Source organism: Balaenoptera ricei, chromosome 3, assembly GCF_028023285.1.
Source record: "Balaenoptera ricei isolate mBalRic1 chromosome 3, mBalRic1.hap2, whole genome shotgun sequence".
NCBI classification, from domain to species: domain Eukaryota; kingdom Metazoa; phylum Chordata; class Mammalia; order Artiodactyla; family Balaenopteridae; genus Balaenoptera; species Balaenoptera ricei.
Window position 1 is genome coordinate 84660808 of NC_082641.1, and position 26733 is coordinate 84687540.

The following is a 26733-nucleotide window of genomic DNA, read 5'->3' on the forward strand; positions in this document are numbered from 1 at the left end:
CAGCGTGTGTGTGTTGTTTCTTTGCTTTCCTGGACTTTACAGTCTCTAAGATATTTTTCAGTTCTAAAATTCAATGATTGGAGTGCCTAGTATGTTATATACAGTCTTTGCAGTAAAGGCAATGATAAGATTTTATACGTAAGATAATAAAACATTCGTTTTAGTGTATGCTTTTGGAAAATCTGAATATCTTTCGTAACATTTTCTTCTAAAGGTTCTGGGATTTATATATTACTCAGAATATTTTTACACTGTGTGCGAAGTGCAACATGATAAGTGTATACAAGCAGCATATTGAAATAGTAGTGATATTTTGCCATAGAAAACTCTAGTCAGCATCAATTAATATAATTCACCTAAATTAAGTTTTAGTTTAATTTAAAACAATCTTGCAGTTTTACCCACTGGTGTTGTCTTATGATAAGCCTATAGGAGGTGCTATTTTGGCGTCCAGGAAATGAAGCATTTCAACTGCAATCTTTCCAAATTACTATAGAAACTTCTAGAATTGAGTGATGCTGTCTTAGTTAAAATAAATATAAGGGTGAGATGTAAGGGAGAATATCTAGAGATCTTTAGAGATAATTCAACTTTAAACGTGGAGCCTTAATTATGATGCAGACGTAGTCTGCTTCAGTTTTTATTTCTTAGAGCAGTTCTTCCTTGCCCACCACCTGTATAACATGCCATATAAAAGAAATTGGAAATTTTAGGTCGAGTATATGGATCTGGTATAATTTCATCTATTTTTCAAGAAAGTATCAAAATATGATACAATTATGTAACTGGCTGAAAAACATCATTATGTTTGGGGTATTTTTAGTGCAATAACCTAAGTGATCACAAGAAAGAAATGTCAGTTTGTGGAAGTAAGCATGTGTTCTTCATGTAACTGTTAAATATGTCTTACTCATCTTCACACCTGGCACTGAATTTGACACTTAAGTGTCAATTTTTTGAATAGAAATAATTTAAATAGTACTTTGGATAAATGTACTTTGAAATGCATTATTTCATATATAATCCTGGAGTTATTTGTGGTGTTTGGATCATCTGAACTCATTTTCTCTAATTTCTGATCTTCGATATAATCAAAGCGTTTTTTTTTAAGAACTGAAAAGGGCATTTAGAAATCATCTAACTCAATCCTCTCATTTTCCTTTCCTTTCTTTTACTTTATATTTTTTGTGATTTCTATGTTCATCTTGGTCATGTGCTTTTATTTTTGTTTTCCCATTTGTTTGGTCTGGTCTTATTATTTTAGAACAAATACAATGAAATAAGTCAGATCCCACTTTCTAGATGAAGCTTAGGGTCAGCCAAACACCTGGTTCAAAGTGAAATGTCTGTTAAATTAAGCGAACAGTGGTTTGCTTTCACACCCTGACCAAATTGTCTGATTTTAGTCTGGACTGGGTTGATGGTTTCCCACTCAGACTATCCGATTTTGTCCTTTTAGTAAGCTGATTTGATTAACTGTGTTTATTTTGCCTGCATCACTGTAATCTCTAACTAATGGCCTCAAGGTGTCTGTGGTGTGCAAGCAGCTCAAGGGCTGGAGGTTTTTGTTTTTTTGTTATTTTTATTTACAAAGCAGTCACGTCCTGCTGGCACGGTCCACGTTGTGTTCGTTTTTTCTTTGAGCACTTGGACAGTGCTTTTTACCCAGTAGGCTCTCAATATTTGTTTTTTAAATCTCTATGTATTCTTTTACTTGAGATATAGGTTAAGAGGTTTTACCATGAATTAGGACCTCACCTATGTGATTCTGATATGAATTCCTCTGGAATCTTATTTGAACAACTTTGGATCTTCTCAGCTCTTTCAAAGTCTTCCCAAACTTTGACCATCTTTGAAGACCTTGTTATGGGATCTGCTTCTGGAATCTGAGACGCTTTCAATAGTTACAAATACCCTATTCATTTCCTTTTCATTTTCTAGATTTATTGAAACTCCAAAGTTATTTTTTCATTGAGTATTACTCATAAGCTTATAGATGAAAATTTTTGAATAAAGGGAAGAGAATTCCGTATTTAAGAACATAGAAGGAGGGGGGTGGGTGGTGGTGGTGGGATGAACTGGGAGATTGGGATTGACATATATGCACTAATATGTATAAAATAGATAACTAATAAGAACCTGCTGTGTAGCACAGGGAACTCCACTTCGCTGTACAGTAGAAAGTAATACAACATTGTAAAACAACTATACCCCAATTAGAAAAAAAAAGTCTAATTTTACATTCACAGAAAAAAAAAAAAAAAAGAACATTGAAGAAAATGCAGAAGTGGGAATCTTGTAACACCAAAGGGATTCAAAACTGGATGTAGACATGTCTCTTCATTTTACATATGAGGAAATGAAATCAAAGAAAGACTGAGTTGTCCAAGATGCACACTGGTTAGTGACTGAAGGATCCTCAGACTCCTATTCCAGTGCTGTTTCAACTTAACTGTCCTGGGAGGTAAATCATAAGTTGCTCAGATTTTCACACCTTTCCATCTCTATTCCTGCTCTTTCTTTTGTCTAGGGTAAATCAGAAGTGACCAGATCTCTCTAAACCTTTCCCTGAAACAATGCAAAGAGAAACACTGAAAGATGCTGCTGAGCTGGGTGTGGGAGACTGGGTAAGGGTGAGTGGTGAGTGATTAAACATGGAAGATTTCATACATCATGTTTATCTAATATTTGCAGTTTTTAAAAAACTTCAAGTTGCATGGGCTTTTACAGCAGACTAACCATCTCATAACCATCAACACTCCCTAGAAATTGTTTTCTTCCTTTTTCTGTTATATAGGAATGCATTTCAATTTAGGGTACTTTAACTGTCAAAAATACCAGAAAGAGCTTTTGCACTTTATGCAATCTTCCCAAACTCCTCTCCGGTAGATGCACAGTGAGAGCAATTTTGAAGCAATCCTTGGTTTGCCTTCCCATTGCCCTTTCACCCCTGTTGAGGCTTTCAGCTAATTAGGTCTTCCTGACATCTCAATGAGAGTTATACTGTGCTCTACCTAGAGCGGTAGATTGGGGAAGGTCACACAACTCTAGCCTTGCTGGGATTTATTTGTAAAAACCATATTTTGTTTAGCTATTTGACACCTAACATTTCAGTTGCCCAAGTGCTCACAATTTCAAGGTTCCAATGAACTGCAACTTAACCATTTTAACTTTAGGTCAGCCTCTTTACTCTGTTTCTGCCTCTTATCTTTAGGTATTACGAGTCTCAAGTCATAATGAAATCATTTTTATTTTGCTTTTTAAAAATTTGAAGAAATGTTGAATGTCAGGACAGAATCACTGGGTTTATTTTTATGGGCACATTACTTAAAGATTAAAAGGCAATGAAAGAACAAGGACCTCTCAATATTTTTAGCATACAGTGTGCTTTGGAAGGCAGCAAATCAGAGGGTGGTCAGTGCTGTGGTATACCTTCACAGAGGAACGAAGCCAATTAATGTACAATTACTGGCATCAGTGCTTTATTTGAAGGGTCTTTTACAATGAAACTTTTAAACAGGATAATTGTAGACATCTGCTCCATGTTACCTTAGCAGCAGCATAGCCAGTATTTGCTAAGATGTTCTGAGCTTCTACAGCTTTACACAAAAGGACATATTGGCAATTCCGTTTTCTATATAATAGGCATACTATGCAAAATACTGAGCTAGAATTCAGCATTGTAAAAATGCTCAATGTCACCAGAGCGATTGACTTGTTCCACCTGGCTTTCAGACATTTGGAGAAGCAAAACATATGTACCTTAATTGCAAAATGTGGGCTTAATGAACATGCAGCCCTTATGTTATACCAAATGCAACAATCGACATGATGGCAAGCTACTTAAGAACATGTCACAATGTTTGGTTTTTAAGAGGTTTGCCTTTGGCAGTGTTTCAGAGAAGAATGTGTTTCTTACATTTGCAGTCCTGTGAGCCAATAATAAAGTGTTCAGCATATGAGGCTGGTATTTATTTTAAATTGCTATGTCAATATTTTTGTTTAAAAGCAGGTTTGATTCCCTGTGTGGGCTTTGTTGAAGCCTTCTATCACTGCTTTTTATTTGAGTTTTGATTTAGCTTCTTTCCCCCCTGATTTTGTGTTTCGCAGAACGGCTTGCATGAAAGCCTTCTGATTGGGTTGGGGGGATAAAGTTGCTATGTGAATTTCAAAGCTCAGACAATGTAAAAAGGAGCAAACACTTGCTCAAGGAATCAGAGAAGTGACTGCAATCAAGCAGTGTTGGTTTTGTGACCTTGAAGCTTCCCAGAATAGCTACAACACTTGGAATAATGGAAGCCCTGAATTCAAATGCCTCAGGATGACCTCATCACCAGCAGCCCCCTTCCTCCTCCTGATATGTCTCCAGGCTTTATGCCAATGTTTAGTCCGTTAGCAGGAATCCAGAAAATCAGGCTTTTGTTTTTGAAAATACAAAATAAAGGCAGCCATTATGGTATATTGCATAACTGATTTAATCCTAATGTGGTGTCAAAACAAATTTCCCCAGTAGCTGAGAGAATGCTTTATCTACCACAGATACAGTTGCTTTGTTGATACTGGGTGCTCTTCCAATAAATTGTTGGGCAGTTCTGTTCATGAACTCTCACAATTCTCCATCCCAAGAACATTTTCGTGGGTAATTAAAACAGTCTTTTTATAACGGCAGTATGAAACAGTATGCATCATCTATACACGCTGAGCTGAAAAAATATTGTATTCATAAGTTAAATTGGACATTTTGAAAGGTTAACGCAAAAAGCTGCTTTGCTCTTGGTAATCAATAAAGAAAAAAGGATTTCAGGTAATTAAAACCTGTGAAGTGAACATTTCTCATTTGGAACCTATTAAAAAGAATGTAAGCAGACAGAGGCGAGAGATAAATATGGAAAACAAGTGCTTCAAAATTTTTGTTATGTGTTGGCAAGGGAATGTAACAACATGTATTCTGAGGTCTGAAATAATGTAACATGTTATTACAGATAATATAACAAATTATACAGTCTGTGTGTAAGTTATGTATGTACATTACTTAATTTAAGCATTAGGTTGCGATTTTAAAATATGCCTGTACTATATTTTGGGCTCTGATTTAGCTGTTGTTTAAGTTTTTCTTACTGAAAGTTTGAGCTTGGAGGCAGTATGCAGCATGAATGCTTGTTAGAAATGCAGAATTTCAGGTCCATTCCTGACCTACAGAATCACAATCTGCAATTTAATGAGATCCCCACGTGATTTATATGCACATCAAAATTTGAGGACAGGCTTTGGGTGATTGTCCTACTAAGGTGTGTTGTCTCTTAAAAATTCATGCTCATTTTTTTTAGGCCCAAATCAGTAGTGTTTCCTGGGCCAAATATAAGGATAACAACAGACTCTGCCTAGGTTATTTCAGAGCTCCTGACTTCTCGCAATGTAGCAACTAAGGGAATTAAATGCTGAGAGTGGAGCCAGACTCCATGCCCAACACTTGCATCCAGGCCCTGTTGATACAACTTTTCTCTTTGTCTAATGGCAGAGTTCTTTCCTCTTTCTTTGCTGTTTGCCTATGAAAATTTGATCTCTGGTTCCAGATTACAGTTTTGTTTACTAGACATTAGAAATCACCTCTGTGGAATTTTGTTTGTTTCTTTCTTTCTTTGTTGGCATATTCTCAGCTCTTTAGAATTTTTCCTAGAATTCTGACCTTGGCTATAGATACTGGACTGAAACATCTGAATACTTGCCATTCTGTGATGGTTAATTTTATGTGTCAACTGGACTGAACTAAGGGTTGCTCAGATAGCTGGTAAAGTATTATTTCTGGGTGTGTCTGAGGGTGTACTTCTGGAAGAGATTAGCATTTGAATCAGAACATTGAGTAAAGCAGATGGCCCTCCCCAGTGTGGGCAGGCATCGTCCCATCTGTTGAGGGCCCCAATAAAACAGAAAGGCAGAGGAAGGGTGAATTAGCTTTCTCTTTTTGAGCTGAGACATCCATCCTTTCCTATCCTTGGACATTAGACGTCAGCTTCTGATTCCTGGGCTTTTGGATTCAGATTGGGTTTTATACTCTTAGAACCATCCTCTTCCCTCCCACTCCAGGTGGGTCAGTTCTTTGATTACCTGCCTGTAATTCCTGCTTCAGGTCTCAACACACAGCTTCTGCCAGGTGCAGGATGCTAGACTATAAAATTCATTTTGCTTTCTCTTCAGTTTTCATATAGCTTTCAGAACATTGAAGTAGCATATGCTTCATTTTAGTTTTGACATAGAGTTGCAAAGATGTATTGTTTGTATGATAGAAGAGATCTTTTTTTTTATGCTAGGGTTAAAATATATGGCTATGACGTTTTAAAAAAAATATTTATTTGTTTATTTGGCTGTGCCGGGTCTTAGTTGCGGCACACAGGATCTTTTTTAGTTGCGGCATGCAGGATCTTTTAGTTGCAGCATGCGAACTCTTAGCTGCAGCATGCAAACTCTTAGTTGCAGCATGTGGGATCTAGTTCCCTGACCAGGGATCGAACCTGGGCCCCCTGCATTGGGAGCGTGAAGTCCCTGACTTCTGGATAATAAATATTTTGTATATATGTATATATATGTAAATTTATTTCCAATGAAGAGTAAGTACCTATGCTGTGTGCTGTGCAGTATAAGGATGAATTATAAACTACATGGTTTAGAGCACCTAGTGCATATAACTGTAATACAGGTAGGCCAGTGTATAAGTGCTATGAAAATAGAAGTGACAAGGGCATTAAGTGCTCAGAGTAGAGAGAAGTCACATCTGGCTGATATTCAGGAAAAGGCTCAAAGAAGAGGCAGTATCTGAACAGAACCTAAATGGGATAGGGAAATAGTATTCCCAGCCCAGAACGTAGCAAGGGCACAGATGCTAAAACAGATTTATTTAAGATGTACCCAGAATTCTAATGGACATTCAGGTGAAGCTGAATATGTGTGAAGGCAAGTGGTGGGAGATAGAGGAATCTGATCACAATGTGCTAAGCATGTGAACTGGATTTCTGGAAGGAGCACAATTGTTAGTGACAGAAATGGGAGAAAAATAGTGCTGTAGGGAGAAGTGCTGTAGGGAGAAAGGCAACTTTGTGCCTGAATGCCTGCCTGCTGAAGGCTGGCCATGAAAAGGTCACACTTAGCAGTAAAGGAATGCACATGAAGTCATCTTTGTCAGTCTGAGCAAGATTTCTCATCCAGAGGGGAAAAGGATATGTGTATTAGAAATCAGTGGCACCATCAAGTGATTGTCAGCAGCCACATAGCTCACAGACAAAATAATACATTGGTCATATGTTTGGCCAAATGGATCTAATAAATTGAGAATCCAGAAAACCCACTGATCAAACTTTGCAGCTCAGGACAGATGAAACAAGTAAAGTGATTGGTTCTCATTAACCAGGAGAGAACAGGTGAGATAGGAGACTAGTGTAATGAATGGAGGTGAGAATGGAGACTAGTATAATGGAGGAAGCACTGACTCAGGACTTAAAGACAGGGACAACGATACAATTCTGTCCTAATTCACTGTGTGACTCTTGGCAAGTCACTATAGCTTTCTGGGCTTCAGTGTCCTCGTCTGTAAAATGAGGACAGTCTGTATTCCTGGCCAATGTGGATACATTTTGCCTAATTTTCTAGGTCTTTTGAGGATCACAGTGAACAAACAAATTTCAGTTTGGGAGACTGTGCCAACCAATATGGTGAGGTGGGAAATTTAAATTCCTTTCTGAATATCAAGATAGTAAAAATTTTGTTGAATCTACATTCCACATGTTGATGCAAATGGAACCATTGCTGGACACTCAGGCAGTAGTGGTAGAGGTGCAGAGTTTGAGAAGCAGCACCAGTGGACCCAAGACCATGTTCACTGCCTTTTTGACCACTGGACTGCTGGAGGAGTCAGAGGAGGGTGGGAGTTAGAAGTTATGACTGGGGACATCCGCAGGTGGCTTTGTAGAATAGGACATGATGTTGGGCCTTCAACAAAAATGCTCTACTGCTAGCTTGTGCCTGGGTCCATGATGCTTAAACTTCAGGTTGTATATTTTTGGTGTTCATCATTGTGGAAGATCGTTTAAGACTTTGGCTTCCAAGTGTCACATAGTTTATGCACTGCACGGAATGTCTGCCAATCAAGTAGTATATCTCAATGGGATATATTTTAAAATTCTGGTGGCTGTAATTACCTCTCATTACAATTTTCTACAACGTCTACTCTGGAAAGAATGCTACAAAAATAGAAAAAAAGATGTATTTTCAGAAATTTATTCACAATTAATGCCAAGTGAGTAAAATTCCTAAGTGTTTAAATGCTAAGTAAAAGACAATACTAACTTGACCTTCTTCAGTTTTCATATGGAAGCTTGTGAAGTTTGGGTAGGATAAAGAGAAAAGTACCTTTTATTCCCAAAGGTTTTTAAAACCTGCCTTTAGTAGGCACTCTGTGTCTTCTCTTTGTAATCTCAGGTTTTATAGTCTCCTTTATCAATTGTGAGAGGTGTGGAATGCTAGTTTGTATCTTTCAGAAGGGACACCTGGGTCAACAGGTTGAAAGAACTTTGAAAGTTATTTGTATCTTTGCCAGTCACTGCATTGTGTGAGAATCGCCCTAGCTAGTGTGTAAACTACCTTTGAATAAGAGGCAGAAAATGGAATTTATCAGGGGACAATGCCCTTTGTTTAGAAGGAGTAACAAAAGATGAACAAAAGGACACAGCCAGTCTTCTGTGTTCAGTGTCCCATTTTTCCAGATAAAAAAGGGGATAATATTCAATCTTGATTGTGCACAGAGGCCTTTGGTACTTTAAGGAGATGGAGGAAGAAGGGAAATGAAAAAAGAAAACGACCGATATGTTCTTGAACTGTGACTTCTAGCAGCTGCATTTAAAAAACAACGATTACATTTTTTGAGTGTATCTGTGAGGCTTATCCATTATGTGGGCAAACACAATCTGATTACTATTTGTTATAAGCTCATCTTGTCTGCTTTTATTATAGACATCACCTTCAGATGTGGGGCCACTGCAGCTATTAAATCAGGAATATTTAGCTATTATTTGTAATAAATGTCAGCAGGGCTGAACTGAAGCCAGCAGGAAATGTTCAGGGCAGAAAACACACTGACATTCATTCATGCAAATTTGTACCACTGGTAGAATTAATCATAAAGAGGGAGGGTAGAGCATACAATGCATTTATATTACTGGTTTGGCCAGTTCTCCTTCTTCTTGAATATGAGAGTTATAATGAACAGAGAGCAATCTACTGACAAATAGTCCCATGTGAAGTACAGGCAGCAAGATTAACTTTCCAAAGCAGGCATGTCTGGGTTTATAGTAGATCACCTTTCCTTCCCTCCACACTACCCTGGCCAACTGAGGCAGTTTGTGGTGTCCTTTTTCCTCTTTAAAAGACATCTAGATTTATGGGACTTCCCTGGTAGTCCAGTGGTAAAGAATCTGCCTTTCAATGCAGGGGATGCAGGTTCGATCCCTGGTCAGGCAACTAAGATCCCACATGCCGCAGGGCAACTAAGCCTGAGCGCCACAACTACTGAGCTTGTGCGCCTCAACTAGAGTACGTGTGCTGCAAACTACAGAGCCCACGTGTTCTGGAGCCTGCGCGCCACAACTAGAGAGAGAAAAACCTGCATGCCACATCTAGAGAGAAGCCCGTGCACCACAACGAACAGCTCGCGTGCCTCAACGAAGATCCTGCGTGCCGCAACTAAGACCTGACGCAGCCAAAAAAATTAAAAAATAAAAAATAAGACATCTAGATTTAGCATGCACATAACTCTTACCTCTTAAAATCATAGGGACACTCTAAAGAACATTCTGTGAGTTTTGCTGAGTGCTGGACCAGACTTACCTTATTATAACTCAGGATGCTTACATCACATTGGGAAGCTATGGTGATAGGAACTTAGCTGTTGGTGATTAAGAAACTGTAGTTTACCAAAAAGAAGAAAGTTTAAATCCTTTGTAATCTGCCTCTGTGTAAAGTGAGGTGAAACAGCTTCTACAACTGAATAATCTCCTCAGAGAAGATTGTAATCACCATTATCAAACATAGCTATTTGATATAGGAGTATCATTTAATTCTGTGAGTGAGTAAAGTTATAACCAGAAAAGAATTAGTGCACTTATTTTTTTAGAAAAGTGAGAAAAATACAAGATGAAAGCATACTTTAAAATTTTTCTCATTTTCTCATTGCATGAAATTATTATTCATTAGGAAACAAAAACTGCTGAAAGGAGCTGGCATTAAATATAGGTGATTTCAAAGATACTAATTCTTATGATATTTTAGCCCTATCATTTGAATAAAAAACATGAAGAACATGAGATAAAAATATGCTTAATAAAGTTAACACAAAAATGCTTTTAAAAATCATATACTCATATTAATCAAAATTAAGGTAAAGTCTTCTAAAATGTTTCATGTATCATGGAAGTCAATTCAAAGTAATGCTTTTCTAAAACAGTGTCAACCCTCGCCCCCGCCCCTGCTGCTATCACTTGTACACATATTTATAGAAGGCATATTATAAACTGAAGCACTTTCCTTGCTAATTCTAATCCTTGATGTGATTATGTTTCTTGCATTATTTTTCTTAGTGTAGGTTTTAGGAGAGAGCTTACACAAGTCAAATGGAAAAGGACATTTCTGTTAATTAAGTGAAAGTTGTACTGAGTATAGCAACTGAATTGAATGACTTATGCTATAATTAGGGAGATCAGAAGTGGCATCAAGAGAGGTGTAGAACATGTTTTTTGCCTATGGGATGTTTGCAGTACCAATGGAGAAAACTAGAGAAGCTGATGTAGCATTGTGACTTCACAACTTTTCAAAGCTGAGCTACTCTTTTTAACAATGTCCTTATGGTGTAATTATTGATTCCATGTCTCATTCTACAGAGGATTTGCAGAAATTATAGGAACGTGTTAAAAAAATAAAGGGATGAAAGAAGTATAAATTAATGGCAGCAGTAAACATTTCTTTATAGGGAAGATCAATATAAGGGGGATAGATATTTACACTGCAGATACATAGACTATTTAGCCTTACAGAGTTACTAAAGCTGAGTCAAAATTTTGGCTTTGGGTCTTCTAGTGGCCAAAAAGAAAGAGCAATATGATTCTTATGTGATTAGAATCGTTGGAAAGAAGAAAGTATTAGTAATTTGAGGCAGACAGACTCTGTGGTGGCCCTCATGATTCCTGCCTCCTGGTATTCATGTTCCTAGTGCAGACTCTTCCCCTTGAGTATGGTCAGGATCTATAACTTCTGACTAAGAAGAGTATGACAAAGGTGACAGGACATGCATGATTATCAGTGAGTAAGTGATTACCGTACAGAAGATTATACCACCCCTCTTGCTAGGGCTCTCAAATTCTCTCCTTTGCTGGCTTTGAAGAAGCAAGATGCCATACTGTGAGCTGCCATAAGGAGAAAGCCAGTGGAGGGGGAAAGTAGCCTCCAGCAAACTGCCAGCAAGAAACTAAGCTCCCGAATCTAGCAGCACAAGGAATTGAATGCTGCCAACAAGGACATGAGTGGATCATTTCCCACTTGAGCCTCAGTTAAGACTGCAGCCATGGCTGACACCTGTATTGAAGCTCTATGAGACCCTGAAACAGAAGAGCTAGATAAATCGTTCCTGGACTCCTGACCCACTGAAATTGTGAGACAATAAATGTGTCCTGTTAAAAGCACTAAATTTGTAGTAATATTGTTGTGCAGCAATAGATAACTAATGGGTAAATATAAGAAGAACTCTTTTTCAGTTCCTCTGCTGTTTGGGTCCTAAAACTGTTCTTTATTTTTAATTTATCTTTGGGACCCAAGAATTTTTTTCTCCACATCAAATTGCCTGCATCTCCACCTCCTCTTATAAATATGTTTCCTTTGGTTTCAAAGACAGTTATTACATATCCCTATGTCTTCTCCCTTTTCGCTATCTTTTTTTTTTTTTTTAAATAAACTTATTTATTTATTTTTGGCTGCATTGGGTTTTTGTTGCTGCATGCAGGCTTTGTCTAGTTGCAGCGAGCAGGGGCCACTCTTCGTTGCGGTGCACAGGCTTCTCACGGTGGCTTCTCGTGTTGTGGAGCACGGGCTCTAGGCGCACAGGCTTCACTATTTGTGGCACGCAGGCTTGGTAATTGTGGCTAATAGGCTCTAGAGTGCAGGCTTAGTAGTTGTGGTGCATGGGTTTAGTTGCTCCGCGGCATGTGGGATCTTCCTGGACCAGGGATCGAACCCGTGTCCCCTGCATTGGCAGGTGGATTCTTAACAACTGTGCCACCAGGGAAGTCCCATTTTCCCTCTTAAGATGGTTCTCTTCTCTACACCCAAAGAAAAGTGAGTATTCAATCTCTGGAGAGACTACAGATTGTTTTTCTCTTTCTGAAAGGTTTTGATGCTGCTTTAAAAAATAAGCATAGCACAATTTACAAAGTATAAGTATTACAAAAAATTTAATAAAGGAGATAAAATAGAAAGCACAGATTATATTTATTATGTATCAGGCTCTATTCTAAGTGCTTACATGTTAACTTATTTTACATTAATAAAAACTTTTTCAGAAAAAAATTGAAACAGAGAGGTTAAATAACTTTCTCAAGGACACACATTTAAAGTACAAACTGGAATCCAATTCCAAGTATTCTGGTTTCAGAATCTGTACTTTTAACTACTGTGCTATCCTGCCTCTTAAATGCTGTTAGTAGGAGAAGACAACTATTAGAATGGATGCAGTTGTATGTAAAGCTGAGTCTAAGTTTCCTGGTGGTACTTGCAGAGGATGAAATGTGCTAAGTATTTAATTTTAATTGTGTTAAGAATGCATTTATGAAGTAGCTGTGAATCAGCCTCCATATAATAAAAGGAGATTCACAGAGTTGTTTTTGAAGCCACCTTCAGCTTTCGATTTGGGCAAGTAGCCCATATCATCTCCTCATCAGGAGGCTCATTTCGGCACCAATTTTGATTAATCTGAATTTTATTTTAAAAGGTAGCCTTTGCATTTTTTTCCACTTTGATTATTCTCCTTGAAACTTCTAGTTTAAGCAACACAACCAACTGATACATCTGTCTTTCAGGATGAATCACCTTTGGCCTCCTGTAGCCATCATCCATCTCCACCTTTCCTTCTTGATTGTTGAAGTTTTGTATAGTGTGATGGTTAATTTTATGTGTCATCTTGGCTGGGCTATGGTGACCAGATATGTGATCAAACATTATTCTGTATTCCTGTAAGGGTTTTTTGGATGAGATTAACATTGTTCCTGAAAAGCACAAAAATTTTACCTCACTCCATCGAGAAAGAATTCTGCTAGCAGACAGCTTTTGACTTGAACTTCAGCACCAGCTCTTCCTAGATCTCTGGCTTTCCAGACCACTCTGCAGATTTTGGAATTGCCAGCCTCCATAATCATGTGATCCAATTCCTTAAAGTAAATCTGTTTTAATGGTACTGTTTCTCTGGAGAACCCTGACTAATACAGTATCCATGTGCTTCAGGGGAGGTTGGTCTTCCTTTTAGTCAAGAGGTGAAAAGGAAATGTTAGAGGAATTCTACTGGGAACATTTTGAGAAATGTTTCCTCAATTGTAAAAGGAGATACAAGACAGGAGATCCTTTCTTTTATCACTCTGGACTTCATTGGCTGGTGTGACACCAGGACCAGTGCTGGTTAACTTGGAATGAGGGGAGGAGATAGCCACAGAAACCAAGGCTATATACTCAGGATGGCAAAGCAGGAAACTGAGACATTCTAGTTGCTTCAGATACTGTTGAGCTGCTGAATTAGCCAACATAAGAACCCTGAGTTTAAAACTCCTTTACATGCAAGATAATAAATATCTATATTGTTTAATCAATTCTAATTGGGTATTAATTTTACTTGCTGGTGAAAATATACTAATGGATGTTGTTAACCATTGCATATGTCTCTGGGGAGTTGAACAAAGTGACCTGACATGTGTAATTATTAGATACTGATTACCAAATCAGTTACAACCTCATAAGAATACAAGGTCCAGACAGTTAATATATTTGAGTGAACAATAAGGTGTAGTGGGGACTGTGGGGTACCTGAAGAGCTGCCCTTACAGGGCAGCTACTCAGCTCCTACGAATTGTTACCATGAAAATGCAATCTAAGTACTGTCAGTTTTTTTTGAATTTCAATTAGAAAAAATCTGTATTTTTCTTTAAAACCTTCTAATTTTTGAATGTTTATAATTAATTGTTTATAAGAAGTAAAACACGAGTGGGTCAGACAATCAAGGTTGAAGGCCAGAGTCCACTTGAAAGGTTCTAGTTTGCAATTTCTGACATAAAACATGGTGAATTTATGCCAAATATAATTTCTTGTTTCATTTTATGTTATGTTAAGTATTTATTACCTCTTTTTCCTTGTACTACATAAGTAGCAGGACTAATGATCTCTTAAGGCAGTTTCTGGATAGTGATAATAACACCACATTACTTGAGTACAGAAGAATGCTTATCTTCCCATTTGCTTTAATATAAACCATTATGAAACAGTTAATGGTATAAAGTTTAAAAGGCAGAAGGAATGTAGAACCCTTTTTTTTTTTTACCGTCACTTAAATTGATATCCACTCATCAAGACACCATTTCCTCTACAGAAATTATCTAGGATTTCTTATTTTCATTTTGTTTTGAAACATGCTTGCTGAATTAGTCCATCTAGATTTTAAATTCTAATCAGATGGATACTCAAGAATTCCTGGGCAGACTCCACCACCACTTATTTGACACTGGGAAAATTATTTAAGCTTTTAAAAGCTATTTTTTTCCCATCAGTGAAGTATGAAAATTAAGAGGGGGAGACATTCAAGATGGCAGAGGAATAAGACGTGGAGATCACCTTCCTTCCCATAAATACATCAAAAATACATCTACATGTGGAACAACCCCTACAGAACACCTATTGAACGCTGGCAGAAGACCTCAGACTTCTCAAAAGGCCAGGAAATCCCCACGTACCTGGGTAGGGCCAAAAAAAAAAAAAAGAAAAAACAGAGTCAAAAGAATAGGGACGGGACCTGTACCTCTGTGAGGGAGCTGTGAAGGAGGAAAAGTTTCCACACACTAGGGAGCCCCTTCACTGGCAGGGACTGGTGGTGGATGGGGGGAAAACTTTGGAGCCATGAAGAAAAGCGCAGCAACAGGGGTGCAGAGGGCAAAGCAGAGAGATTCCTGCACAAAGGATCGGTGCCGACCAGCACTCACCAGCCTGAGAGGCTTGTCTGCTCATCTGCCAGGGCAGGTGGGGGCTGGGAGCTGAGGCTCGGGCTTAGGAGGTCAGACCCCAGGGAGAGGACTGGGGTTGGCTGCGTGAAGACAGCCTGAAGAAGGCTATTGCGCACAGCTAGCCAGGACGGAGTCTGGGAAAAAGTCTGGACCTGCCAGAGAGGCAAGAGACCTTTGTTTCAGGGTGCATGAGGAGAGGGGATTCCTTCCCAGTGTGCCCACAGAAGGCAGAGCACCACCTAAGTGAGCTCCAGAGATGGTCATAAAACGCAGCTCTCAGCTCTGACCCCAGAGACGGGCATGAACCACTAAGGCTGCTGCTGCTGCCACCAAGAATCCTATGTGCCAGCGCAGGTCACTGTACACACCCCCGGGGAGCCTGTGCAGCATGCCACTGACAGAGTCCTGAAATTCAGGGACAAGTTCCCCAAGAGAACACATGGCACACCTCAGGCTGTTGCAATGTCACACCAGCCTTGGCTGCCTCAGGCTCGCCCTGCATTCCAATTATGACTACCATAGCCCTCCCTCCCCCTGGCCGGAATGAGCAAGAGAGCCCTAAACAGCTGCTGCTTTAACCTCCTCCTGTCTGGATGGGGAACAGACTCCGGAGGGCGGCCTACACGCAGAAGCAGGGCCAAAACCAAAGCTGAACATCAGGAGCTGTGTGAACAAAGAAGAGAAAGGGAAATTACTCTGTGCAGCCTCAGGAGCATCAGATTAAATCCCCACAATCAACTTGATAAACCCTGCATCTGAAGAATACCTGAATAGACAATGAATGTTCACAAAATTGAGGTGGTGATCTTTGGGAGCAACTGTAGATTTGGGGTTTGCTTTCTGCGTCTAATTTGTTTCTGGTTTTATGTTCATCATAGTATACAATTTACTGCTTATTATCATTGGTGGATTCATTTATTGGTTTGGTTGCAATCTTCGTTTTTTTTTTAATATTATATATATTTTTTCCTTTTTCTCTTTTTTTGAGTGTGTATAAGTATGCTTCTTTGTGTGATTTTGTCTGTATAGGTTTGCTTTTACCATTTGACCTAGGGTTTTGTCTGTTCATTTTTTTGTTTTTGTTTTTTTGTTCTTGTTTCTTTTCTCTCTTCTTTTTCTTCTGAGCCATGTGCCTGGCAGGGTCTTGGTGCTCCGGCGGGGTGTCGTACCTGAGCCTCTGAGGTGGGAGGGCCGACGCCAGAATATTGGACTACCAGAAACCTCTTGGCCCCACGTAATATCAATCAACGAGAGCTCTCCCAGAGATCTCTGTCTCAGCTCTAAGACCCATCTCCACCCAATGGCCAGCAAGCTCCAGTGCTGGACGTCCCATACCAAACAACTAGCAAGACAGAAACACAACACCACCCATTAGCAGAGAGGCTGCCTAAAGTCATACTAAGTTCACAGACACGCCAGAACACACCACTGGATGTGGCCCTGCCCACCAAAGGACAAGATCCAGCCCCACACACCAGAACACAGGCACCAGTCCCCTCCATTAGGAAGCCTACACAAGCCACTGAACCAACCTCACCCACTGGGGATAGACACCAAAAAAAAAATGGGAACTACGAACCTGCAGCCTGTGAAAAGGAGACCCCAAACACAGAAAGTTAAACAAAATGAGAAGACAGAGAAATACACAGCAGATGAAGGAGCAAGGTAAAAACCCACCAGACCAAACAAATGAAGAGGAAATAGGCAGCCTACCTGAAAAAGAATTCAGAGTAATGATAGTAAAGATGATCCAAAATCTTGGAAATACAATGGAGAAAATACAAGAAACGTTTAACAAGTACCTAGAAGAACTAAAGAGCAAACAAACAATGATGGACAACACAATAAATGAAATTAAAAAGTCTCTACAAGGAATCAATAGCAGAATAACTGAGGCAGAGGAACTGATAAGTGATCTGGAAGATAAAAGAGTGGAAATAACTACTGAAGAGCAGAATAAGGGAAAAAGAATGAAAAGAATTGAGGACAGTCTCAGAGACCTCTGGGACAACATTAAATGCACCAACATTTGAATTATAGGGGTCCCAAAAGAAGAAGAGAAAAAGAAAGAGGCTTAGAAAATATTAGAAGAGATTATAGCTGAAAAATTCCTTAACATGGGAAAGGAAATAGGCAGTCAAGTACAGGAAGCACAGAGAGTCCCATACAGGATAAATCCAAGGAGAAACACGCCAAGACACATATTAATCAAACTATCAAAAATTAAATTCAAAGAAAAAAACTTAAAAGCAGCAAGGGAAAAGCAACAAATAACATACAAGGAAACCTCATAAGGTTAACAGCTGATCTTTCAGCAGAAACTCTGCAAGGCAGAAGGGATGGTAAGACATATTTAAAGTGTTGAAAGAGAAAAACCTACAACCAAGATTACTCTGCCCAGCAAGGATCTCATTCATATTCAACAGAAATTAAAACCTTTACAGAAAAGCAAAAGTTAAGAGAATTCAGCACCACCAAATCACTTTTACAACAAATGCTCAAGAAACTTCTCTAGGCAGGAAACACAAGAGAGGAAAAGACCTACAACAACAAACCAAAACAATTACGAAAATGGTAATAGGAACATACATATCAATAATTACCTTAAGTATAAATGGATTAACTGCTCCAACCAAAAGACACAGACTGGCTGAATGGATACAAAAACAAGACCCATATATGTGCTGTCTACAAGAGACCCACTTGACCTAGGGACACATGCAGACTGAAAGTGAGGTGATGGAAAAAGATATTCCATGCAAGTGGAAATCAAAAGAAAGCTGGAGTAGCAATTCTCATATCAGACAAAATAGACTTTAAAATAAAAGCTATTACAAGAGACAAAGAAGGAAACTACATAATGATCAAGGGATCAATCCAAGAAGAAGATACAACAATTGTAAATATTTATGCACACAACATAGGAGCACCTCAATACATAAGGCAAATGCTAACAGCCATAAAAGGGGAAATTGACAGTAACACAATAATAATAGGGTACTTTAACACCCCACTTTCACCAATGGACAGATCATCCAAAATGAAAATAAATAAGGAAACACAAGCTTTAAATGATACATTAAGCAAGATGGACTTAATTGATATTTATAGGACATTCCATCCAAAAACAGCAGAATACACTTTCTTCTCAAGTGCTCATGGAACATTCTCCAGGATAGATCATATCTTGGGTCACAAATCAAGCCTTGGTAAATTTAAGAAAATTGAAATCATATCAAGTATCGTTTCCAATCACAACACTATGAGACTAGATATCAATTAGAGGAAAAAAACCGTAAAAAGTGCGAACACATGGAGGCTAAACAATATGCTACTAAATAACCAAGAGATCACTGAAGAAATCAAAGAGGAAATCAAAAAATACCTAGAAACAATTGACAATGAACACACGATGACCCAAAACCTATGGAATGCAGCAAAAGCAGTTCTAAGAGGGAAGTTTAGAGCAATACAATCCTACCTCAAGAAACAAGAAACATCTCAAATAAACGACCTAACCTTACACCTAAAGCAATTAGACAAAGGAGAACAAAAAAACCCCAAAGTTAGCAGAAGGAAAGAAATCATAAAGATCAGATCAGAAAAAAACAAAAAAGAAATGAAGGAAACAATAGCAAAGATCAATAAAATTAAAGCTGGTTCTTCGAGAAGATAAAGTTGATAAACCATTAGCCAGATTCATCAAGAAAAAAAGGGAGAAGACTCAAATCAATAGAATTAGAAATGAAAAAGGAGAAGTAACTACTGACACTGCAGAAATACAAAGGATCATGAGAGATTACTACAAGCAACTCTATGCCAATAAAATGGACAACCTGGAAGAAATGGACAAATTCTTAGAAAAGCACAACCTTCTGAGACTGAACCAGGAAGATATACAAAATATGAACAGACCAGTCACAAGCACTGAAATTGAGACTGTGATTAAAAATCTTCCAACAAAGAAAAGCCCAGGACCAGATGGCTTCCCAGGTGAATTCTATCAAACATTTAGAGAAGAGCTAATACCTATCTTCTCAAACTCTTCCAAAATATAGCAGAGGGAGGAACACTGCCAAACTCATTCTACGAGACCACCATCACCCTGATACTGAAACCAAACAAAAATGTCACAAAAAATGAAAATTACAGACCAAGATCACTGATGAACATAAATGCAAAAATCCTCAACAAAATACTAGCAAACAGAATCGAACAACACATTAAAAGGATCATACACCATGATCAAGTGGGGTTTGTCCCAGGAATGCAAGGATTCTTCAATATATGTAAATCAGTCAATTTGATACACCATGTTAAGAAACTGAAGAATAAAAACCATATGATGATCTCAATAGGTGCAGAAAAAGCTTTTGACAAAGCTCAACACCCATTTACAATAAAAATTCTCCAGATAGTGGGCATAGAGGGAACCTACCTCAACATAATAAAGGCCATATATGACAAACCCACAGCCAACCTAGTTCTCAATAGTGAAAAAATGAAAGCATTTACTCTAAGATCAGGAACAAGACAAGGTTGCCCACTCTCACCACTGTTATTCAACATAGCTTAGGAAGTTTTAACCACAGCAATCAGAGAAGAAAAGGAAATAAAAGCAATCCAAATCAGAAAAGAAGTAAAACTGTCACTGCTTGCAGATGACATGATACTATACATAGAGAATCCTAAAGATGCTACCAGAAAACTACTACAGCTAACCAATGAATTTGGTAAAGTAGCAGGATACAAAATTAATGCACAGAGATCTCTTGCATTCCTATACACTTACAATGAAAGATCAGAAAGAGAAATTAAGGAAATAATCCCTTTTACCATTGCAACAAAAAGAATAAAATACCTTGGAATAAACCTTCCTAAGGAGACAAAAGACCTATATGCAGAAAACTATAAGACACTGGTGAAAAAATTAAAGACGATACAAACAGATGGAGAGATATACCATTTTCAACATTGTAAAAATAACTGTACTACCCACAGCAATCTACAGATTCAATGCAATCCCTATCAAGCTACCAATAAGATTTTTCACAGAATCGGAACAAAAAATTTTACAGTTTTTAGGGAAATACAAAAGACCCTGAGTAGCCAAAGCAATCTTGAGGAAGAAAAATGGAGCTGGAGGAATCAGGCTCCCTGACTTCAGGCTATACTACAAAGCTACAGTAATTAAGACAGTATGGTACTGGCACAAAACAGAAATGTAGATCAATGGAACAGGATAGAAAGCCCAGAGATAATCCCACGCACACATGGTCACCTTATTTTTGACAAAGGAGGCAAGAATATACAATGGAGAAAAGACAGCCTCTTCAATAAGTGGTGCTGTGAAAACTGGACAGCTACATGTAAAAGAATGCAGTTAGAACACTCCCTAACACCATACACAAAAATAAACTCAAAATGGATTAAAGACCTAAATGTAAGGCCAGACACTCTAAAACTCTTAGAGGAAAATATAGGCAGAACACTCTATGACGTAAATCACAGCAAGATCCTTTTTGACCCACCTCCTAGAGAAATGGAAATAAAAACAAAAATAAACAAATGGGACCTCATGAAACTTAAAAGCTTTTGCAGAGCAAAGGAAACCATAAACAAGATGAAAAAACAACCTTCAGAATGGGAGAAAATATTTGCAAACGAAGCAACTGACAAAGGATTAATCTCAAAAATATATAAACAGCTCAATATCAAAAAAAAAACAAATAACCCAATCCAAAAATGGGGAGAAGACCTAAATAGACATTTCTCTGAAGAAGACATACAGATGGCCAAGAAGCACATGGACGGTTGCTCAACGTCACTAATCATTAGAGAAATGCAAATCAAAAGCACAGTGAGGTATCACCTCACACTGGTGAGAATGGGCATCATCAGAAAATCTACAAACAACAAATGCTGGAGAGGGTGGGGAGAAAAGGAAACCCTCTTGCACTGTTGGTGGGAATGTAAACTGGTATAGCTACTATGGAGAACAGTATGGAGGTTCCTTAAAAAACTAAAAATAGAACTACCGTATGACCCAGCAATCCCACTACTGGGTATATACCCTGAAAAAACCATAATTCAAAAAGAGACATGTACCGCAATGTTCATTGCAGCACTATTTACAATAGCCAGGACATGGAATCAACTTAAGTGTCCATCAAGAGATGAATGGATAAAGAAGATGTTGCACATATATACAATGGAATATTACTCGGCAATCTGTAGTGAGGTGGATGGAGCTAGAGACTGTCATACAGAGTGAAGTAAGTCTGAAAGAGAAAAACAAATACCGTATGCTAACAGATATATATGGAATCTTAAAAAAAGTGGTTCTGATGAACCTAGAGGCAGGACAGGAATAAAGATGCAGAGGTTCATAATGAACTTGAGGACACAGGGAGGAGGAAAGTTAAGCTGGGATGAAGTGAGAGAGTAGCATCGACATATATACACTACCAAATGTAAAACAGATAGCTAGTGGGAAGCAGCTGCATAGCACAGGGAGATCAACTTGGTGCTTTGTGACCACCTAGAGGGGTGGGTTAGGGAGGGTGGGAGGGAGATGCAAGAGGGAAGGGTGTTGGAGATATATGTATACATATACCTGATTCACTTTGTTATACAGCAGAAACCAACATTGTAAAGCAATTATACTCCAATAAAGATGTTAAAAAAAAAGAAAATTAAGAATGAAAATCAGTAACATTCTTTTCAACATTAGAATATAATGATTCTTGGTTTATAGCAATAGCACACAAACTACATTTTTGGAAGAGCTGATGATACTTTACTGTCTTTGTAACATTTTTCTGTAGCTCAAGAATGTTATCTTTTATTAGTTTTTTCAATTTTATTTTATTTATTTTTTTATACAGCAAGTTCTTATTAGTTTTGTATTTTATACATTATTAGTGTGTATATGTCAATCCCAATCTCCCAATTCACCCAACATCCCCCAGCCTGGTTTCCCTGCTTAGTGTCCATACCTTTGTTCTCTGCGTCCCTGTCTCTATTTCGGCCTTACCAACAGGTTCATCTGTACCATTTTTCTAGATTCCATATATATGCGTTAATATACGATACTTGTTTTTCTCCTTCTGACTTACTTCACTCTGCATGACTGTCTCTAGGTCCATCCACGTCTCTGCAAATGACCCAATTTCATTCCTATTTATGCCGAGTAATATTCCATTGTATATATGCACCACATTTCTTTATCTATTCATCAATCCATGGGCACTTAGGTTGCTTCCATGACCTAGCTATTGTAAATAGTGCTGCAGTGAACATTGGGGTGCATGTGTCTTTTTGAATTATGGTTTTCTCAGGGTATATACCCAGTAGTGGGATTGCTGAGTCATATGGTAATTCTATTTTTAGTTTTTTAAGGAACCTCCATATTTTTCTCCATAGTGGCTGTATCAGTTTATATTCCCACCAACAGTGCAAGAGGGTTCCCTTTTCTCCGCACCCTCTCCAGCATTTGTTGTTTGTAGATTTTCTGATGATGCCCATTCTAACTTGTGTGAGGTGATACCTCATTGTAGTTTTGATTTGCATTGCTCTAATAATTAGTGATGTTGAGCAGCTTTTCATGTGCCTCTTGGCCATCTTTATGACTTCTTTGGAGAAATGTCTATTTAGGTCTTCTCCCCATTTTTGGATTGGGTTGTTTGTTTTTTTAATATTGATCTCCATGAGCTGTTTATACATTTTGGATATTAATCCTTTGTTAGTTGCTTCATTTGCAAATATTTTCTCCAGTTCTGAGGGTTATCTTTTCATCTTCTTTATGGTTTCCTTTGCTGTGCAAAAGCTTTTAAGTTTCATTAGGTCTCATTTGTTTATTTTTGGTTTTATTTCCATTAGTCTAAGAGGTGGATCAAAAAATCTTGCTGTGAGTTATGTGAAAGAGTGTTCTTCCTATGTTTTCCTCTGAGAGTTTTATAGTGTGTGGTCTTACATTTAGGTCTTTAATCCATTTTGAGTTTATTTTTGTGTATGGTATTAGGGAGTATTCTTTTATATAAAGCTGTCCAGTTTTCCCATCACTGCTTACTGAAGAGACTTTCTTTTCTCCACTCTATATCGTTGCCTCCTTTGTCCTAAATTAGTTGACCATAGGTGTGTGGGTTTATCTCTGGGTTTCTAGCCTGTTCCATTGATTTATATAGTCTGAAGTCAGGGTGTCTGATTCTTCCAGCTCCGTTTTTTTCCCTCAAGATTGCTTTGGCTATTTGGGGTCTTTTGTGTCTCTATACAAATTTTAAGATTTTTTGTTCTAGTTCTGTAAAAAATGCCATTGGTAATTTGATAGGTATTGCATTGAATCTGTCCATTGCTTTGGGTAGTATAGCAATTTTCACAATATTGATTCTTCCAATCCAAGAACATGGTATATTTCTTCATCTGTTTGTGTCATCTTTGATTTCTTTCATCAGTGTCTTACAGTTTTCTAAGTACAGGTCTTTTACCTCCTTAGGTAGGTTTATTCCTAAGTATTTTATTCTTTTTGTTACAATGGTGAATGTGATTGTTTCCTTAATTTCTCTTTCTGATCTTTCCTTGTTAGTATATAAGAATGCAAGAGATTTCTGTGCATTAATTCTATATCCTGCAACTTCACCAAGTTCATTGATTAATTCTCATAGGTTTCTGGTGGTATCTTTAGGATTTTCTATGTATAGTATCACGTCATCTGCCAACAGTGACAGTTTTACTTCTTTTTTTCCAATTTGTATTCCTTTTATTTCTTTTACATCTCTGATTGCCATGGCTAGGACTTCCAAACCTATGTTGAATAATAGTGGCAAGAGTGGACATCCTTGTTCCTGATCTTAGAGGATATGCTTTCATTTTTTCACCATTGAGAATGATGTTTGCTGTGGGGTTGTCGTATCTGACCTTTATTACGTTGAGGTCAGTTCCCTCTATGCCCACTTTCTGGAGAGTTTTCATCATATATGGGTTTTGAATGTTCTCAGATGCTTTTTCTGCCTCTGTTGAGATGATCATATGGTTTTTATTCTTCAGTTTGTTAATATGGTGTATCACATTGATTGATTTGCATATATTGAAGAATCCTTGCATCCCTGGGATAAATCCCATTTGATCATGGTTTATGATCCTTTTAATGTGTTGTTGGATTCTGTTTGGTAGTATTTTGTTGAAGACTTTTGCGTCTATATTCATCAGTGATATTGGTCTGTAATTTTCTTTTCTTGTAGTATCTTTGTCTGATTTTGGTATCAGGGTGATGTTGGCCTCACAGAATGAGTTTGGGAGTGTTCCTTCCTCTGCAAGTTTTTTTTTTTTTTTTTTTTTTAATTGGAGTACAATTGCTTTACAATGGTGTGTTAGTTTCTGCTTTATAACAAAGTGAATCAGTTATACGTATACATATGTTCCCATATCTCTTCCCTCTTGCATCTCGCTCTCTCCCACCCTCCCTATCCCATCCCTCTAGGTGATCACAAAGCACAGAGCTGATCTCCCTGTGCTATGCAGTTGCTTCCCACTAGCTATCTATTTTACGTTTGGTAGTGTATATATGTCCATGCCACTCTCTCACTTTTTCACATATTAACCTTCCCCCTCCCCATATCCTCAAGTCCATTCTCTAGTAGGTCTGTGTCTTTATTCCCATCTTGCCACTAGGTTCTTCATGACCTTTTTTTTTTTCCCCTTAGATTCCATATATATGTGTTAGCATACTGTATTTGTTTTTCTCTTTCTGACTTACTTCACTCTGTATGACAGACTCTAACTCCATTCACCTCATTACAAATACCTCCATTTCGTTTCTTTTTATGGCTGAGTAATATTCCATTGTATATATGTGCCACATCTTCTTTATCCATTCATCTGATGATGGACATGTAGGTTGCTTCCATGTCCTGGCTATTGTAAATAGAGCTGCAATGAACATTTTACATGACTCTTTTTGAATTCTGGTTTTCTCAGGGTATATGCCCAGTAGTGGGATTGCTGGGTCGTATGGTAGTTCTATTTTTAGTTTTTTAAGGAAACTCCATACTCTTCTCCATAGTGGTTGTATCAATTTACATTCCCACCAACAGTGCAAGAGTGTTCCCTTTTCTCCACACCCTCTCCAGCATTTATTGTTTCTAGGTTTTTTGATGATGGCCATTCTGACTGGTGTGAGATGATATCTCATTGTAGTTTTGATTTGCATTTCTCTAATGATTAATGATGTTGAGCATTCTTTCATGTGTTTGTTGGCAATCTGTATATCTTCTTTGGAGAAATGTCTATTTAGGTCTTCTGCCCATTTTTGGATTGGGTTGTTTGTTTTTTCCTCTGCAAGTTTTTGGAAGAGTTTGAGAAGGATGGGTGTTAGCTCTTCTCTAAATGTTTGATAGAATTGACCTATGAAGCCATCTGGTCCTGGACTTCTGTTTGTTGGAAGATTTTTAATCACAGTTTTAATCTCAGTGCTTATGTTTTGTCTGTTCATATTTTCTGTTTCTTCCTGGTTCAGTCTTGGAAGGTTATACCTTTCTACGAATTTGTCCATTTTTTCCAGGTTGTCCATTTTATTGGCGTAGATATTGGCATTGCTTGTAGTAGTCTCTTCTGATGCTTTGTATTTCTGCACTGTCCATTGTAAATTCTCCCTTTTCATTTCTAATTTTATTGATTTGAGTCCTCTCCCTCTTTTTCTTCATGAGTCTGACTAGAGGTTTATCAGTTTTTTATTTTTATCTTATTTTAGTTTTATTGATCTTTGCTATTGTTTTCTTTGTTTCTATTTCATTTATTTCTGCTCTGATCTTTATGATTTATTTCCTTCTACTAATTTTGGGTTTTGTTTGCTCTTCTCTCTCTAGTTCCTTTAGGTGTAAGGTTAGATTGTTTATTTGAGGTTTTTCTTGTTTCTTGCGGTAGGATTGTATTGCTATGAACTTCCCTCTTAGAACTGCTTTTGCTGCATCTCCTAGGTTTTTAATCGTCATGTTTTTGTTGTCATTTGTCTCTAGGTATTTTCTGATTTCCTCATTGATTTCTTCAGTGATCTCTCTGTTATTTAGTAGCATATTGTTTAGCTTCCATGTGTTTGTGTTTTTTTACATTTTTTTCCCTGTAATTGATTTCTAATCTCATAGCGTTGTGGTCAGAAAAGGTGCTTGATATGATTTCAATTGTCTTAAATTTGCAGAGGCTTGATTTTTGACCCAAGATATGATCTATCATGGAGAATGTTCCGTGTGCACTTGAGAAGAAAGTGTAATCTGGTGTTTTCAGATGGAATGTCCGATCAATATCAATTAAATCTGTTTGGTTTATTTTGTCATTTAAAGCTTGTGTTTACTTATTAATTTTCTGTCTGGATGATCTGTCCATTGGTGTAAGTGAGGTGTTAAAGTCCCCCACTATTTTTGTGTTACTGTTGATTTCCTCTTTTATAGAT

General features: G+C 37.8%; 1 long non-coding RNA gene across 2 annotated transcripts in view; it reads left to right on the forward strand.

Moving 5' to 3' along the window:
- The window catches only part of LOC132362411 (uncharacterized), a 315964-nt gene that overhangs the window by 106227 nt on the left and 183004 nt on the right, over positions 1-26733 (forward strand). Inside the window, exon 2 of one of the 2 annotated variants that reach the window (XR_009502363.1) lies at positions 2531-2627. The exons of the other annotated variant lie outside the window; for it this stretch is intronic. This is a non-coding gene — a long non-coding RNA (uncharacterized LOC132362411). The remainder of the gene's footprint in view (positions 1-2530; positions 2628-26733) is intronic. 2 annotated transcript variants of the gene reach the window in all.